Source organism: Dipodomys merriami, unplaced genomic scaffold (genome assembly GCF_024711535.1).
Source record: "Dipodomys merriami isolate MVZ:Mamm:240054 unplaced genomic scaffold, mDipMer1.0.p SCAF_2, whole genome shotgun sequence".
Taxonomy (NCBI): domain Eukaryota; kingdom Metazoa; phylum Chordata; class Mammalia; order Rodentia; family Heteromyidae; genus Dipodomys; species Dipodomys merriami.
The window spans coordinates 89,455,673-89,471,108 of NW_027203381.1; the positions used below are offsets into that span (position 1 = coordinate 89,455,673).

At 35.9% G+C, this 15,436-nt stretch overlaps 1 long non-coding RNA gene across 1 annotated transcript in view; it reads left to right on the forward strand.

The window, feature by feature from the left end:
• Positions 1-14,839, forward strand: part of LOC138832417 (uncharacterized) — a 62,185-nt gene extending 47,346 nt beyond the window's left edge. The window contains exons 4-5 of the long non-coding RNA XR_011373554.1: positions 4,476-4,587; positions 14,645-14,839. This is a non-coding gene — a long non-coding RNA (uncharacterized lncRNA). The remainder of the gene's footprint in view (positions 1-4,475; positions 4,588-14,644) is intronic.
• Positions 14,840-15,436: the final 597 nt, after the last annotated feature.

The following is a 15,436-nucleotide window of genomic DNA, read 5'->3' on the forward strand; positions in this document are numbered from 1 at the left end:
ATAGTTCAGCCATAGTCTGACATACAAAAGTCACAGTGAAGGTAGCTGGAGATCTCCTAGCTACTAAAGCTTGATAGTAAACCACAACTTGGAAGCAGGCTGGGAAGCCCTGGGGGAAAGGAGCTGTCCCGAGTTTTGGTGCTGACTGTCTAAGGCTTTTTTTCTTTTTGCCCTTCAGGGAACAGGGATAAATATGGGTAAATGAACTGGTGGTCTTCAGAAAAGAGAATTGGAGGAAAGCAGAGGAGAGAAGAATAGACAAGGGAAAAGGAATACTTTACAGATAATTATAAACTGGGTAAATATGCCCAGATTGATTGGCTTGTAGTTTTCTAGCTCCTTTGCAAATAAGAAATGTCTTAAAACTTAGACAATCCAAGAGAAATCAGAAACAATCTGATCCTGTTACTGGTTTTCCGTATAGCCTATATTTCCTATAGTCCATTGGAGGAAGTAACCATCAGAAGTTTAGAATCATGGCCAAAGCCAGCTTATTAATAGATCTACAAGCTTAAGCTGTTGTCCAGTTGAGGGAATGGAGGTAATGGAAGTACTCAGAAGTTTAGGAAAAAGAGGCCTGAGACCAGTAAAATCTCACCTGCAGTCATGAGTCACAAGTCTGTCAAGCAAAATCAAGCAAGCATGTGCAGACTAATATCCTGTGTGTCAACATCAACAAGTGCTTACCACTGGAAAGAAAGCTTAAATCTCATGCTGATAATAGAAGCAATTTTCACAAATCTTGCAAAAGATTGTGTCCTGAATCACTAAGCCCTGCCTCAATTTCTCTTTCCATTACTTTATGCAGCTATCTTGTGTGTATTAGGTATCCTCTCCTTACATTTCAGGGAAATAAGATTAAGTCTCCCATAATTTATAGTTAGAGAGTTATCAGCATCATTAAACCCTATTTTCAAATTTCCTTCTGGTACTCCTTAGTACTTGATACCAGGCAGAGGTCCGTTTTGCTTATATTATATAGTGTTTCCCAAATCTTTGCTTACTGTATTACTTTCTTTTGAACTGCCATGTAACAGAATACTCAAGACTGGGTAATTTATAAAATACATCACTTTCAGTCTTAAGGTTTCAGAAATCGCATTTGAGGAGATCCAACCTGGCAGGGACTTTCTTACTGCACTATTCTACAGTGGAAAGTGAAAGGGCTAAAAGTGTGAGAGAAAGGGAGGGAGGGAGGAAGGAAAGGGAGAAGGAGAGAAAGAAGAAGGGGGTAGATGGGGAGGAAGATGGCTAAAGTCACTTATTATGAGGAGCCACTTCCTCAATGACAGCATTAATCCATTATCATCTGTCATGGCTAACCATCTTTTAAAGATTCTATATTTCAGTATCATCACAGTGAAGAATAAGTCGCCAACACATGTGCTTATATTAAAACCATAGAGCCTACTATCTGATGTCGATCTTTGTAGTATGTTATATCAAACCTAACAGTGTTGAGTCCTAATGTTTACTACTACCTGGTATCATTTCTGCTATATCATCAACTTGGACATTTACTAATTCTAACTGCAGTATTTCTTTTATTTCAATAGAAAGCAAAAACGTATAAAAGACAGTATCTATTTGCAGAGTTAAGACAGTTTCCAGAGACAAATTACCTTCAGACTTTTGTCTCTGCCTTTTGACTAGCTGTGTTTTTAAGCAAATGTTTAAATTTCAAGCAAGTTCTTGATTAAACTGGATCTACACATCAGCTTCTTTGTATACAAAATAAAACATCTGGTTATAATATAGTCAACTTTAATAGAGCCATTAAGTATTAAGTGAGATATATCCTTTTATCTATAAGTTGGACCAAAAAAAGCATAACACATGGCTTATAAGTAAATTGCCTTATAAGTGAATTGTTTTGTATAGTTTTAATAAAATAAAGTAGACTGAATTACTTAAAACTTATTTTCTTGTAGTACTGTAGGGTTGAGTAGTCCAAGATTGAGTGGCCAGTGTCACGCAAGTAAGTGCCTCTAGCTACATCATCCAATAGTAAAGAAGGAAGAATAATTGATGTTAAGAGGAAGCTGAGTTTACCCTTCAATAAAAGTACCCATTATGGGAAAGGCCTTATAGCCAAATTACTTTTTAAATGTCTCTGCTCTTGATATCATTATGCTGGCAACTAAACTTGAATAAATATGAAATTTCACCCCAAAGGAGGATATTCTTAGGCGAGGATAATGAAGGCTGAACAGCTATGTGCATGTGATCATATGAAATAATATTTATTGAAATGAACTCCAAGAAATGGATACAAAAGGTTTTTTTTCTTTGTTGATGTTTTTGTTTCTTTACCATTTGTCTTTTTTCTAAGTTTATCAGTTTTGAGGAAGGGTCATAAAATGGAGGGACAAAGGATGAACAAATGCTGCAGTGATACTTACTAGACACTATCTTGAAAATGAACTATACAACTTGTGGATGGGGATGGAAGGGGAAAACTAGGAGACAGCAAGGGAAGGGCAACACTGTTCAAAAGAAATGTGGAAGTGGCACTGAGGCTCAAGTGGTAGAGTGCTAGCCTTGATCTGAAGAGCTGAGGGACGGCACCCAGGCCCAGAGTTCAAACCGCATGACCGACAAAAAAATGCAATCATTACCTGACTTATGTAATTGTAACCCCTCTGTTATCATCTTTACAATAACCATAAATATATATATTAAAAATGAAAGTAAAGCAATAGTTCTCAGATTTTTTCATAAAATAGAAAGTAACACTGCCAAACTCATGAAAATCAGACAAGGATCCAATAATAAAAATGAAAGGAAAAGTTAGGCTAATTACAGAGATTAGTCTAACATTTAACTTTTTAACTCTTTGATTAGTCAGCTTTAGTTCAGTCTTTCAAACTGAACTTAGCACTATGTTAAAAGAGCTTTCACCAAACTGGGGAAAAAGGAGGGAGGGGGTAACAAAAGAAATGTACTCAGTACCTGACTTACGTAACGTAACCCCTCTGTACATCATCTTTACAATAAATATAAATGTAAAAAAGAGCATATACCATGATGAAATTGTTTTATTACTGGGATGCAATGATAGCTCAACATGTGTAAATCAATACCTGCAATACAACCAAATCAAAAATTATATGATCATCTCAATTGATACAGAAAAAAAACTTTGCCATAATTCAACATCCTTGTATAATAAAATTTCTGATAAACAGGATACAAATAATGTACATCAACATAATAAGCCAATAAATGGCAAGCCAATAGTGAACATCATATCTAATGTGGGGGAAATGAAAATAACTTCTTTTAAAGTCAGAGAAGAGTTTTCACCTAATAGTTTAAAACTGATATTGAATCCTTTAAAATCATTCTATTACATTGGCAAAAATGCTTGATATTTCAAATAGAAAGAATTTTAAATTCAGAGAAATAAAAATTAAAAATGATTATTTATTCTTCCATGAAGTCTAATTGATTTACTTTATGTCCATTTGAATCTGACTATAGGCTTGAAGGTTTTTTATGCTTGTGTATGTATTTGTCCCTATGTTTATGTACATGTGTGTCTTATGCATTTTTCTTCCTTGCAATAAAGAAAGTAGTTGGAAAACTACAATATCAAGGCTCTTTTAACTTAAAGAAGTTTACATTGCTTTTTATTTTGTTTTTTTTGGGAAATCTCAGAGTGGAACTTGTATGCATCATAAATGTTAAAGTCAACCCTTAAGCTCCTCAAAGATTTAAATGACTCTTATAACTATAGTTAAGACAAAGACATATAAAACAGTAAAAGGAATTAATTGAAAATCTTCCATATTAAAAATATGGCTAAAATAACTGCCGAAGAGTAAAAATAATAGAACTCTTCAGATTAATGAGTAAATCTTTCTGATTCCTATACTCCTAAGCACTCTGAAGCAACATGTAATTATGTATTATTATTATAGTTAGATAATTTTCTCAACAAGCTGTTAATCTTTAGCCTTGTGATATATTATTGTATAATTAACTGTCATATTATTTACTAATTCTACGTTTTATGATTACTCATTCTGAGTTATTTAAATGAAAGAACCATTATTTCCTTGTTTGACAAGTATTTTCTTCTTTTATTGAAAATAATCTTATTACTGATTAACATTTGCACTACAGAGTGATATTGATTTGTTTCATCTAGATGTTCTCTTTTAGATTATTGTGGTAGGTGAATGACTATCACTCATACCTCCTGTCTCTACTTTCATTTCCTCTTTCTTATTTGGAGGACCCTCTTCCCCTTTAACTGCCCTTATTTTGCTCTGCAGACTGCCCCTTACTTTTCAGTGGACAACTGTTCGATGTTGTCTAATACTGTTCAACTTGATATTCTTGCTGCATAGGACATTTTTTTCTGCTAATTGATCTCATACACATGTATTCTCCCCTTCTCTCCGTTAAGTATCAGACACTCTTTCTTTCCAGACTTTCACAGCTGATGGCCTTTGTTGTTATTTCACTAGAAAAAAGAATCAACCAGTTGAGATTTCCTCTTTTCTACCATCAAATAAAAACTGCACCAGGACTTTGCTTTTCTTCTCATCCAGGTAAACCATGTCTTCTGTTTTTGTAAAGGTAAGCCCTTAACATGTACATTGCATTCCATTTGCTCTTGTCTAACTCTGACAAATTTTTCTACTTCTCTCCAATATTGTATCTACTTACAGGGAATATGTTCCCCATGAGTGCCTACCACCAGAGAAAATACTAAGTTCTGTATCTAATATGTTTTCCACACATGCAGACTTATGATAAAGTTTAATTTATAAATTAGGCATAGTAATAGATGAATGTATAACTAATAGTAGACTAGAGTATGTCATTTTTGTCCTAGGTGTCAGATTCTGTACAGTAAAAAGTAAATTGTGAGCCTTAATGTCCTAATTCTGATGTTTATAAATTCTGTATTTCTGTATGTGTAGTGTCTTCATGCTAGGGACCATCTCACTAACTAGTCCCTTAGAACTGCTGTCCCCATGGGATTTGTTTCTTTCCCTATATCCCTCTCTGGAGGGATGTGTAGATTTACATCTACACAATGTTTCAGTCCAGTACCTCTATGTTGCCTGCTGAAGGGAAGAAGCTGGAGTAGGAAACACCACATAGGAAGAGATTCAATTCTCCTTTCATCAGAAAGTTTATTATATTTGCTTCAGGTCTAAATGTGTACTTGATGCAGATCTGCAATCACTTTTGCCGTGTTAGGCAAAACATTCTAGTGGGGAAAAAAAGAGCATGTGTGCACAACTCCATCTGTGCGAGTCCTGGCCAGAAGCATTTATGAATCACTTGTCTCCTGATAGACAACTTGCTTTTAGTTTGTAATCATATTTCTCACAGATGTTGCCTTTGAATTAGCCATTGTCTCTTTTAGTCCTGAATGTTTTCTTGATTTGAGACTGTAAAATGGGCAAATCCCACCTATCATCAAAGCTGGCAGTATTTGCCCAACACAAAGGAAGGAGCCGGAACTTAGGATCAAGGACAGACACTTCTCCATATCTTTGGAGTCTAGTATTTCTCAAGACCTGGCATCAGTGATGTTTTCTCTCAGGTTATACAGTGTCTCAGCTTGGTTTCTGGAAAAAATGAACTATAAACTTTGTCTGAAAGGAGTGTCTTTCTAATTCTTGAGGATATCTTGCTTTCGTTAGAACATAGCTGTTATCATGCATTCTACCCTGAAGATGTTACTCAGTTTATAGAATTCATACCAATTGCTGATTTTATTGTCTGGTAATTTATATTTTGAGGTTCATCAAATCCAATTTTAGCCATATTGTCCAGATCTCAGATGTTGCTGAGAAACATTGGAAGGTAAATGAATTTTACTTGGAAGTTAGCATATAATACTTATAGAAATATATTTCTGGGCTGGGATGGTGGCTCAGTGGTAGACTGCTTGCCTTGCATGACTGAGGCCCTGGGTTCGATTGCTCAGCACCACATAAGCAAAAAGAAAAAAAGCCGTCAGTGGTGCTGTGGCTCAAGTGGTAGAGCGCTAGCCTTGAGCTGAAGAGCTGAGGGACAGCGCCCAGGCCCAGAGTTCAAGCCCTACGACCGGACCGCCCCCCCCCCAAAAAAGAAATATATTTCTTGTTTTCACTTTTAAGTAACTTTGCTACTGTACCACCCAACCTCTTAATTGCTCACTATCTTCAATTATAATTCCTTCTCTTCTCTTTTTGAAATAAAATATTTTTTAAAACTCCTCTAAATACAATTGTATTTTAAACAAATACTACTAAATGTATCAACAGTGTGCCCACTTTCAGATGCATGAGCTTGAAGTAAAATTTTAGTATCTTTCATAAAGGAGCTGGTGAAAGTCTATTGTGAAAAGGTTATAAGAAAAAGCTTATCTGGTAATTGCAGCCAAGATTCAAATCATTATTTAAGATGTGAAACATTTGGCAAGAAAAAAAGATTGTCATTAAAAAGGAAGCCTAACATATTACTGTTGGGCTGAGAAAAAATAACTTGGCTTTCATTGTTACTTAAGGAACAGCACAGGACAACAACAGAAATTAAAATGAATAGTTTTATCTCAAGCAGCATAATATATTTTAATAGGAGATGCAACTATAGTTAATAAATATTTGATTCTCAACTTGAACATATCAGAGATTCACTTGGTTAGTACTTACTATTTAGTTAGATTTATATTCTTTAATGCCCATACTGAGCAGAATCCACGAGAACTTTCTACAGTGGTATGAAAGTGAAATTGTTCTCTTACTATACTATGAACAGACAGGGGGGGTCATCATTTAGTGAAATAATTTCCAAATTGAGAAGTATTCTTATAAAATTTTCCCTTTTAGAAACACAGGTTAGAGTGAGACCACTGAGATCATTCTAAATAGACTTACATAAACGTAGAAAGAAGAAAGGGGGAATTGGAGATTTGAACAGAGAAGTATTTAGAAGACTATTGTTTTTGGAGTCTTCAGAAAAACCCATAATTCTTATCATCAACTCCTCCCAAGTATCCTTACCACAGTCCATCTTCCTCATACGGTCATTATGAATCATTGTCCAAAATAATTCTGTTTGACTGTTTTATCTCCTTATGGGTTGGTATTATCATTCTATGAGAGAAAAATCAATGCACACACCCAAAGTTGTTATCAAATGGGATTTTTATTCTAACCCTTATGCTTATCTTATAAACATATCTTTTCCATGCTTGTCCTGACATTTCTTTACACTTATGTTTGGTTAGATTGTCTTTTTTATTTTCTTATTTTTGAGTATGAAGAAAGAGATGGCACTTTCAATATGGGCCATTTAGGAGCGCTTGATGAAGGATAGTTTTCAAGGCTAAAAGCAGGGTCAATAGAAACCAACCAAGAGTGGTAAAAAATACATTAACCTTAAGCACATTAACCAGAGGTTGGAAGTGTGGTTCAGTTAGTAGAGTGCTGGCCAATGAGCGAAAGCAGCAGGTACTGAGTTAGAGTACTGGTTTCAGTCTACCTCAACCTAAAAAGAAAGGAAGGAAGAAAGAAAGAAAAAAAAAGAAAGAAAGAAAGAAAGAGAGAAAGAGAGAAAGAGAGAAAGAGACAAAGAGAGAGAGAAAGAAAAGTACATTCATCAGGGGATGAGTTTTCCATACCCACATGTGTTAGTGTTTCCCATCGACCATACTCAGTTGTAAGTTGGGGAAGCTCCTTGGAGCTTGGAGCAGGGTAGAAAAGACTGAAAACTCTACATAAACTCATTTCCCCCTTTCTGTCATCTTTTTGCCCTTTGTCCTTTCAGTTTACAACCTCAGAAATCCAAAGCAAATGCTGCTACGATTGTTAAAGTGCATTAGAAATTGACACACAAAAAAAGGTGGGGGATGGGAGCCAAGGAGTCTAGCACATTTGTTTCTCAAACACAGCTTAAACAGATCTAAAAAAACAGAAAGTTAAATATGGTGAATTATGTAATCCTCTATTTTATTCAAATACTGTCTAAAGAAATATGGAATAATGTACTATGAGACCATACATAGGTAATAAAGGTTTCATTTGTTACTATGCTTCTATTTCAAATAGAATATTTTTTTCTGTTCTCAATGTATTTCAGCCCTCCAATCATCTTTCTGTATTAAGCCTTACTTTCTTTTCTCATATTCTCTGAATTAAATACCATATTTCCCTTCCCACCTCCATGTAGAGGAAACCACTATTGTAATCTGAGATGATATCAGTTTCCTTCACCTTCTTTCCAGAATAGGGAGTTTTAATCTAGTTTCTTGTGAATGCAAGAATTCTTGGCCGAGAAAGGGAATTATTTTAAGGATAGCCTGCTCTCCTCCAAAATCTGTAGTAGATTTTGAAAACTTCCTTAATCTCATGTGAGATATAGATTTTTCTCATTTTGTTAATGTCACCACCTCTTTATCAGACTAAACAATGACATTTCTTCAGGTTTCATATAAATATCATTACCACCTCTAGAGGTAATGTTTAGTTAAATTTACTTCTAAATTACATTAGAACCATCCATTTCCAAGACCAGGGTTAAAACTTACTATACTCTAATCTCTTATATCTGTCCTGACCTCTAGATCATAGTAAGCTTCAGAAAGTTATGAAAAATAAACATCATTTTTGCTGCCATATTCCTTAGAACCAAATATACAGTATACACTCATTAGTGTTTACTGAGTAGAAACTGAATCTGATAGAGCCAAAGACCACGTAGGCAGTAACAAGGCTGGAATGGAACCAGAAGGTCTTATCTGTCATAGTAGAGCACTCTACATTGTCAGGCTTTAAAATGAAATCTTTTGTTTTTTTATGGCTTTGTTTGTCTATTTTTCAGTGGCAGATTTAAAGGCACAATGTTGCATCTAACTACAAGTGTAGTGAGACCATAGCTTGAATGCAATTGCCAAAAGATTTGCAAATATTTTTGCCTATTGCATTTTTGTAAGTATTTGTTTTGGGAAGAGGCTGCAAATTTAACTTTCTTTTCATGCTCCCTTTCTTGACTTATTTCTGTCTAGAGGAAACTGATATGAAATGAACTGGAAACTTTAGCATTCTCTTTGTTCTTTTTAAACTCTATTATTAAAACAATATGGAATGAATACTAGACTTGGACTCCTAAGCCCCCCGACTCCAGTCTCCAATCAACCATGGCTTCTCATCTGCAAAATATAAACACTATTGTCTATTGCATAGAGTTGTGGTAGAGATTAAATGAGATGATCATTGTGAGGCCTGACAAATATTAAGTACCTATTGAATGATGGCAGAGGTATGATGAGGAGAATGACAATTTATACTAAATTACCTAACATATCAGAATAATTTGTTTTATTTCTTTATAGGCTGGGAAGTTGAGATGAGGTAAACATTAGAAAAATATGAATTTTACAAACTACTTATTTCTAATATATGACCTTAATAATAGTAATGATGGGCAAGGGTAAACATACATGTTATTTGTGATTTAACTGCTCCAAGCAGTACTTAGTTCTGTTCTGGACATTTATATTCTCTTTTTCTTTGTGTTTTCTTGCTTGGAATGATACTGTCTAGGATTTGTATTTGTTTTCTCCTCTGATTAAAGAATTAAAAGGCAGGGCTGGGAAGGTGGCTCAGTGGTAGAGTGCTTGCCTTGCATGCCAGAGTTCAGGCCCCACAACTGACCCCCCCAAAAAATTAACAGGCAGAAAAAAAATTTAAATGGACAAAGTATATTTATTGAAAGCAAAAACAAACTCCAGAGAAACCAAATCCTTGTTCAAGGAGGGGGGGTCTGAAGTTTCTCAGGACCTGCTAGATTTAGAGTCCTGTAGGGGCAAGTAGAATTAGAGCCCCCAAGGGTCACGTGCCTAATCTGATTGGTTGAGGAATGGACATGCCTTGTGGGGAGTCTTCTGGTTCTCCAGCTTTACAGCAGGAGCACAGAAACTTACCCCACCTCTGCCCACAGACACAAAAAGGATCATTGATTGGATGGAGGCAGGAAATACACAGAGGGTGCAGGTGCTAGGTAGGACCTGAAGCCTGATGGGACAAGACAGTTGTTTTCTTTTTTTCTCTCTCTCACTGTTTTTTTTTTTTTTTTTTTTGGTCAGTTATGGGGCTTGAACTCTGGGCCTGGGTGCTGTCCCTTAGCTCTTCAGTTCAAGGCTAGTACTCTTACCACTTGAGCCACAGTGCCACTTCTGGTTTTCTGAGTGGTTTATTGGAGAAAAGAGTCTCATGGACTTTCCTGTCCAGGCTGGCTCTGAATCATGATCATCAGATCTCAGCCTCCTGAGTAGCCAGGATTACAGGCGTGAACCACTGGCTCTTGGTTAAAGACTGGTGTTTTCAACTGCCTCATTTCCCCCGCATATTGGGCCACCATTTTTTATCCCTATATAGCCCAAGTCAGGGAAGCCTAAATTCTCCCCAGGAGAGTCAAGTGTTTGGAGTGGGAATAGAGTTTAAACAAGCCAACAAAACACTCAACAAATAGTTCATTTTCCTACCTTTGGCATATCAGTTTCAAAACCTGAAAAATGTAATTCCACATTTCACAGGCTCTTTTTACCTACTGCGTTGTTTATGCCAAGAATAAAAAAGTTGTTGGTTTTACGTTGCATTTCTGAAAAGTAACATTTGGCGGTAAACAAGTGCTCCTAAACTGAAAGAGATAAGCTTGCTATACACTTACAAGTCACTGTTTCTGGTCTGGTTTGAGTGCATTTACTCTTACCACAATCAGTGTAGGTTTCCAGATTCCTAACTATGTTGAGTTTCCTAACAGAAGTTCATCACATTCTCTGAGGATATTTTCCTCAGAGGTACTTGGGATTTTTTGTTGTTGTTTTGTTTTTGTTTTTGTTCAGGCTTTCTGGGTTATAAACCGTAGCTCTTTCTATTCAATGCCACCAGAGAAAAGATTTCAAGAAAATTTTAAGTATGTGGGAAAATTTTGGGGATAGTTTCAGAACTTCAACTCCTTATCCCATCAGATTCAACTTAATAGAATTTCTCTTTCCTCTTTGACTATTAATTAGTATTTAATGAGAAAAAGGTAAAAACATCCTGGTGTGCCTTGAATTGATCATCAGTTTTAAAGGATTTCTTCAGCCTAGTCTCACAATTCACTGGTTACCTTCAGAAAAGCTGCCTGCTGACCAGTCATAAAATGTTAGCTCTGGAAGGGGCCTTGAAAATTATGAATTAACTTTCCTTTGCCAAGGAGAGAATGCACTGTTCAGTAACTGGTTGGCATCCCTTATATATGAGAGCTGTGCTCCATAGGCTTTTCTGCATCTTCCCTTTTCGGTCTTGGGTAGCAGGCAAATACTTGCCCAACCTTTAGTATAATCAGTGTTGGCAAAACACAAATGTTAATGCTTTTTAATCAGCTAGAAAACTTGGGCAGAAAGCCTGGAGTAATCCTACTTAGCTCTACAAATGAATGGTGCCGTAAGCTTTAAGAATTTCTTATTCTAATTAATGATGGTGATAGAAATGGCAATTGTGTTCCCAGTGATAGACTAAACCACAAAGTCATGTGTTCTGTGGACATGTGGGAGTGTGTGTCCTGACCTCACCACATGTTTCACATTCTCAACTTTCTTACTACATTTCCTTCTAGCTTCTGTGTTATTTAGAAATAAGCCTAGGGCAAGACAATGCCTCTGCTCCCAAATGTGAGTGGAGCAAATAAATCATTCCAGTATAAAAACAAACTATTAATGTGTCCTTGGCACATGAGGAGAAGGGGTGTCTATCTAGTCTGTCTTTGGGCACCCTTGTGTGGACCAAAAGTGACAAGCTTTCTTTCTTAACACAGGCTACTTTGGCTAAGGGCCTAGCCCAGATCCTTCCTTTTTCCTCTCACTGCCTCCTGCTAAGAAGTGTGAGATCTGAACTCTAGAGAGTTAGGAGATGGCTAACATATCTAGGTTAAAATACTGCCTCAGTATTTAGTTAAATACTGCCATAGTATCTAGGTCAAAATAGTTAGAGACTTGGAATGCAGGCATCTAGTTAAAAAACAAAAGACATTTAATGATTTAGCTTTTAGCCTTTTGACTTTGGAACAAGTTTATGTTGAGTAATGAAGGTGAATCATAAAATAGCATTTATTAAATGTAAGCATGGATGGTATTTCAAGAACTGTGTTCACCTACAATAAACCCCTAAGAAGGGCATTTGGGATTTTAGAGTCTCCCTTTAGAATACATGACTGACAGTGATTTCTCTAAAATCTTTCTATGGACAGGTGATAAAGTGATGAAAAATTTGTGATGAAATGAAAACCAAGGGGATAACACTATCAAGTTTTATCCAAATATTTCTGCTGGAGTTTTTCCTCCACACCTCGGCAGACTTTCTGCCTGTCAAGAACTCTTCACTCTTTGAAGGGAACTTAAACCATAAAAGAGGTCTGTGTAGTGCATGAGTGAGCTTTGTTTTCTGGAATTTATATCCTGGCTGCAGGCAAGGGTTGACAAGTGAAGTTTTCTGTGAAAATAAGAAAGGGAAAGATAGAGCAGCTAATGTGACTCTTTACCTTAGGTCAAAGTGGGAAGCAATCAGATGACACTAAGGTGGGAGGAGACTGGGTTGAGCCGCAAAAATGTGACCTTTATGTCAAAAAGACTGGCTCAGGAGTTCTCTAGCCCATCAAGTTCTCCTGGTCAGTTGTCTTTCTCCCAGATCTTGTCTCTCCATATAGGCTGATGAATTGTTTTTTTGGAAAAACTTTTTTAAAATGTCTTTATTGAGATTAAGTAATTACATACATTTCACCGTATGGTGGCTAAACTCACTAACACATTTTAAGCTTCACAATGCAAATTGTCATTGTCTTGATCTACAAAGCTTATGAACTCTACAGACTTTAACAATAAAATTATTTCTTCCAAATGGGGTGATTTGTACATTTCTTTCCTCTTGCTTAGTGTCAGCTGTTTCCTCTTTCTCATTCCCTAAGCTTTCATTGTTTGAGATTTTGCCATTTCCCAATTTTAGTGTTAAAATACATTTCATTCATAAAATTCTGATTGTGATGTTGCATAGTGTTGTTTTTGATTTGTCAATACTTGAATACATATACATATATATGTATATATATACATATATATGAAATAGACTGCTGGTTAAAATTCCTATATGTAGAAACTAGGGTTCACAGGCTCTTGGGACAAGAGTGTCCAATAAAGCTTGGGGAAAAGAACTTTAAAAATGTTATGATAAAGCAGAAAAAGACGAGGAGTTCTGGAGGAAAGAAGAGTAAACCAAGTGGGAATGAGTAAAGGCAAAAGACAAAGCAGACAGTAAAGAATGGACCTTCTGAGAGCCAGAGCACAGAGGTGAGGCAGTGGCTTGATCCCAGGCAGGATCTCAGCACAGATGCAGGCTGATGGAGCTGGGTGTTCCCCTGTGCATGTGTGCTGTTCTGGGATTCGAAAGGATACCATTTAAAGTAGAAGCCTAAAAATCTCTCTCCTGCTTTGTCCCATTGGCAGAGAAGCTGGTAATGTTAGAGGGTCCTAATTCAATAGAAAAGAAACCCAAGTTCAATATCTTCTTTCAACTTAGAACACATCTGGGAGACATCTATATTTTCAGAGTGGGAGGAACGTGATAATAGTGTCTCAGATTGCCAAAACAAAGAAGACACTTCTCCAAAAATGTCCTTAAAGTAACAGAAAACAGGGTTAGAAAGTACCATACATAGGAGCAGCTGCAATTTCAGTTGACTAGAGCTTAACTATTTGGTCTAAATGCTTCAGAATTACACAGAATAATATGACTATATTACTGCTGAAAAATATTAAAATGACACAAAGACAAAGTAAAAGTGACAGAGGAAATAGGTAAATATTTAAAATATATCATCTCATATTCAATTAAAATTTTATATTTATGCAAAATGTCAAATGTTCTAAATAGAAAATTAAATTTCTACACAAATACTTGATGTCTGATGCAACCAAAATATTCTGTAAGATTACCAAGGAGAATTATTTTCTATAATTGTCAATAATTATAATAACACAGAAATGATAATGCAACTAAGACACCTTTATGGAATTGGTTATGGCTAAAGCCACTAAAAATGGAAACTGGTAATCGAAGAAGAAAACATATTATTAGGTAAATACAGGAGAAAATGTATACATTTCATTAATGACATATGCCTTTAAGACAGATCAGACAGTAAGTGACACCAAGCTTTGATCTCAGCATCTCTAAAAAGAGGTCAAGATTCTGACTTTGTAGGTCACAAATCTAATAACCAAGAACTGAATGCTTCCTCAAAGCTAGCCAATTTCAGATAGAGTTTCAAAAGAAATACAGATTATCCTAAGCAAGGGAAAAGATGCTTAGTTTCTACCAATCAGATACACCTATAGAAACAGCAATGTATCATGTTTTCCCATCCACAGTTTGGATATAAAACTTGATTTGGGTAAAGATACAATTAAATGGACTCTCTAATATAAACTACTAGTTGTCGCTTTACAGAATGAGTTTTAAATGTGTCAATCTTCCTTCCAAATAAGTTTTATTTTCTAAGACTGAAATTTTCATTAAAATCCAACAAGTGCAAATAGGTATTTATAACAGTAATCATAATACATTCATGTTTTACAACTTTCTCCCATTGATCTCCATAGCTTGGATGGAACTTTGAGTAGAAGCAGATGTTACCCTTTTGGTGGATAGAAGATGCATGTGACCATGAAGGGGTTTGTTGGGTGAGAACATGCAAGAAACCAGCTGGTATCATAATCTGTCTTCCTAGAATTGGAAACTGGAGTTCAAGGAAAGCCAAAGATGAAGGCAATTAGGATGATGATGACCTCAGCTGCCCTGCCTCTTACATCTCTGCATGTGTGACTCTAAGCAGATGAACAATTAATAAAACTGTGTTGCAATTCACCTCTATTTGAGAGACCTTTCTTCATCATAATTATACATATTATACATGTTGTCATGAATTGTTAATTAGTAATTCATCTGTAAGTTATTGAAGAATAAGGGAGAAGAAGGAGGTAGAAATCTTATTCTAAAAGTTTATTTTTCCTTGTCAGTTTTTATTTTGAAGGAAGGTTCAAAGTCAGGCCCTTGTGCATCCTAAGCAAACATTGTACCATTTGAGTCACATTCCTAACTCTAGGAGTTGTTTTCTAAATGGAAAACCATTGGACTAAGCATGAATATGCCCGTATCAAGCCAATACTGAGAGCATCTCCTGGTAACCTATGGGGTAAACCTTGAGCTAAATGGACAGGAACATTAGCAGAGATTAAGACTGCTGTTGATGGTCTGCCCTATGATTTCTTCTCCTGACTTGGGGACAGATAATTTAGTCTTGTATCACAAGACTGGGCATACCATAAAAATCAACCCAGTATTTATACCATCCCTATTATACTATAGTTGTATCTCTCTTACTCACAGTATGA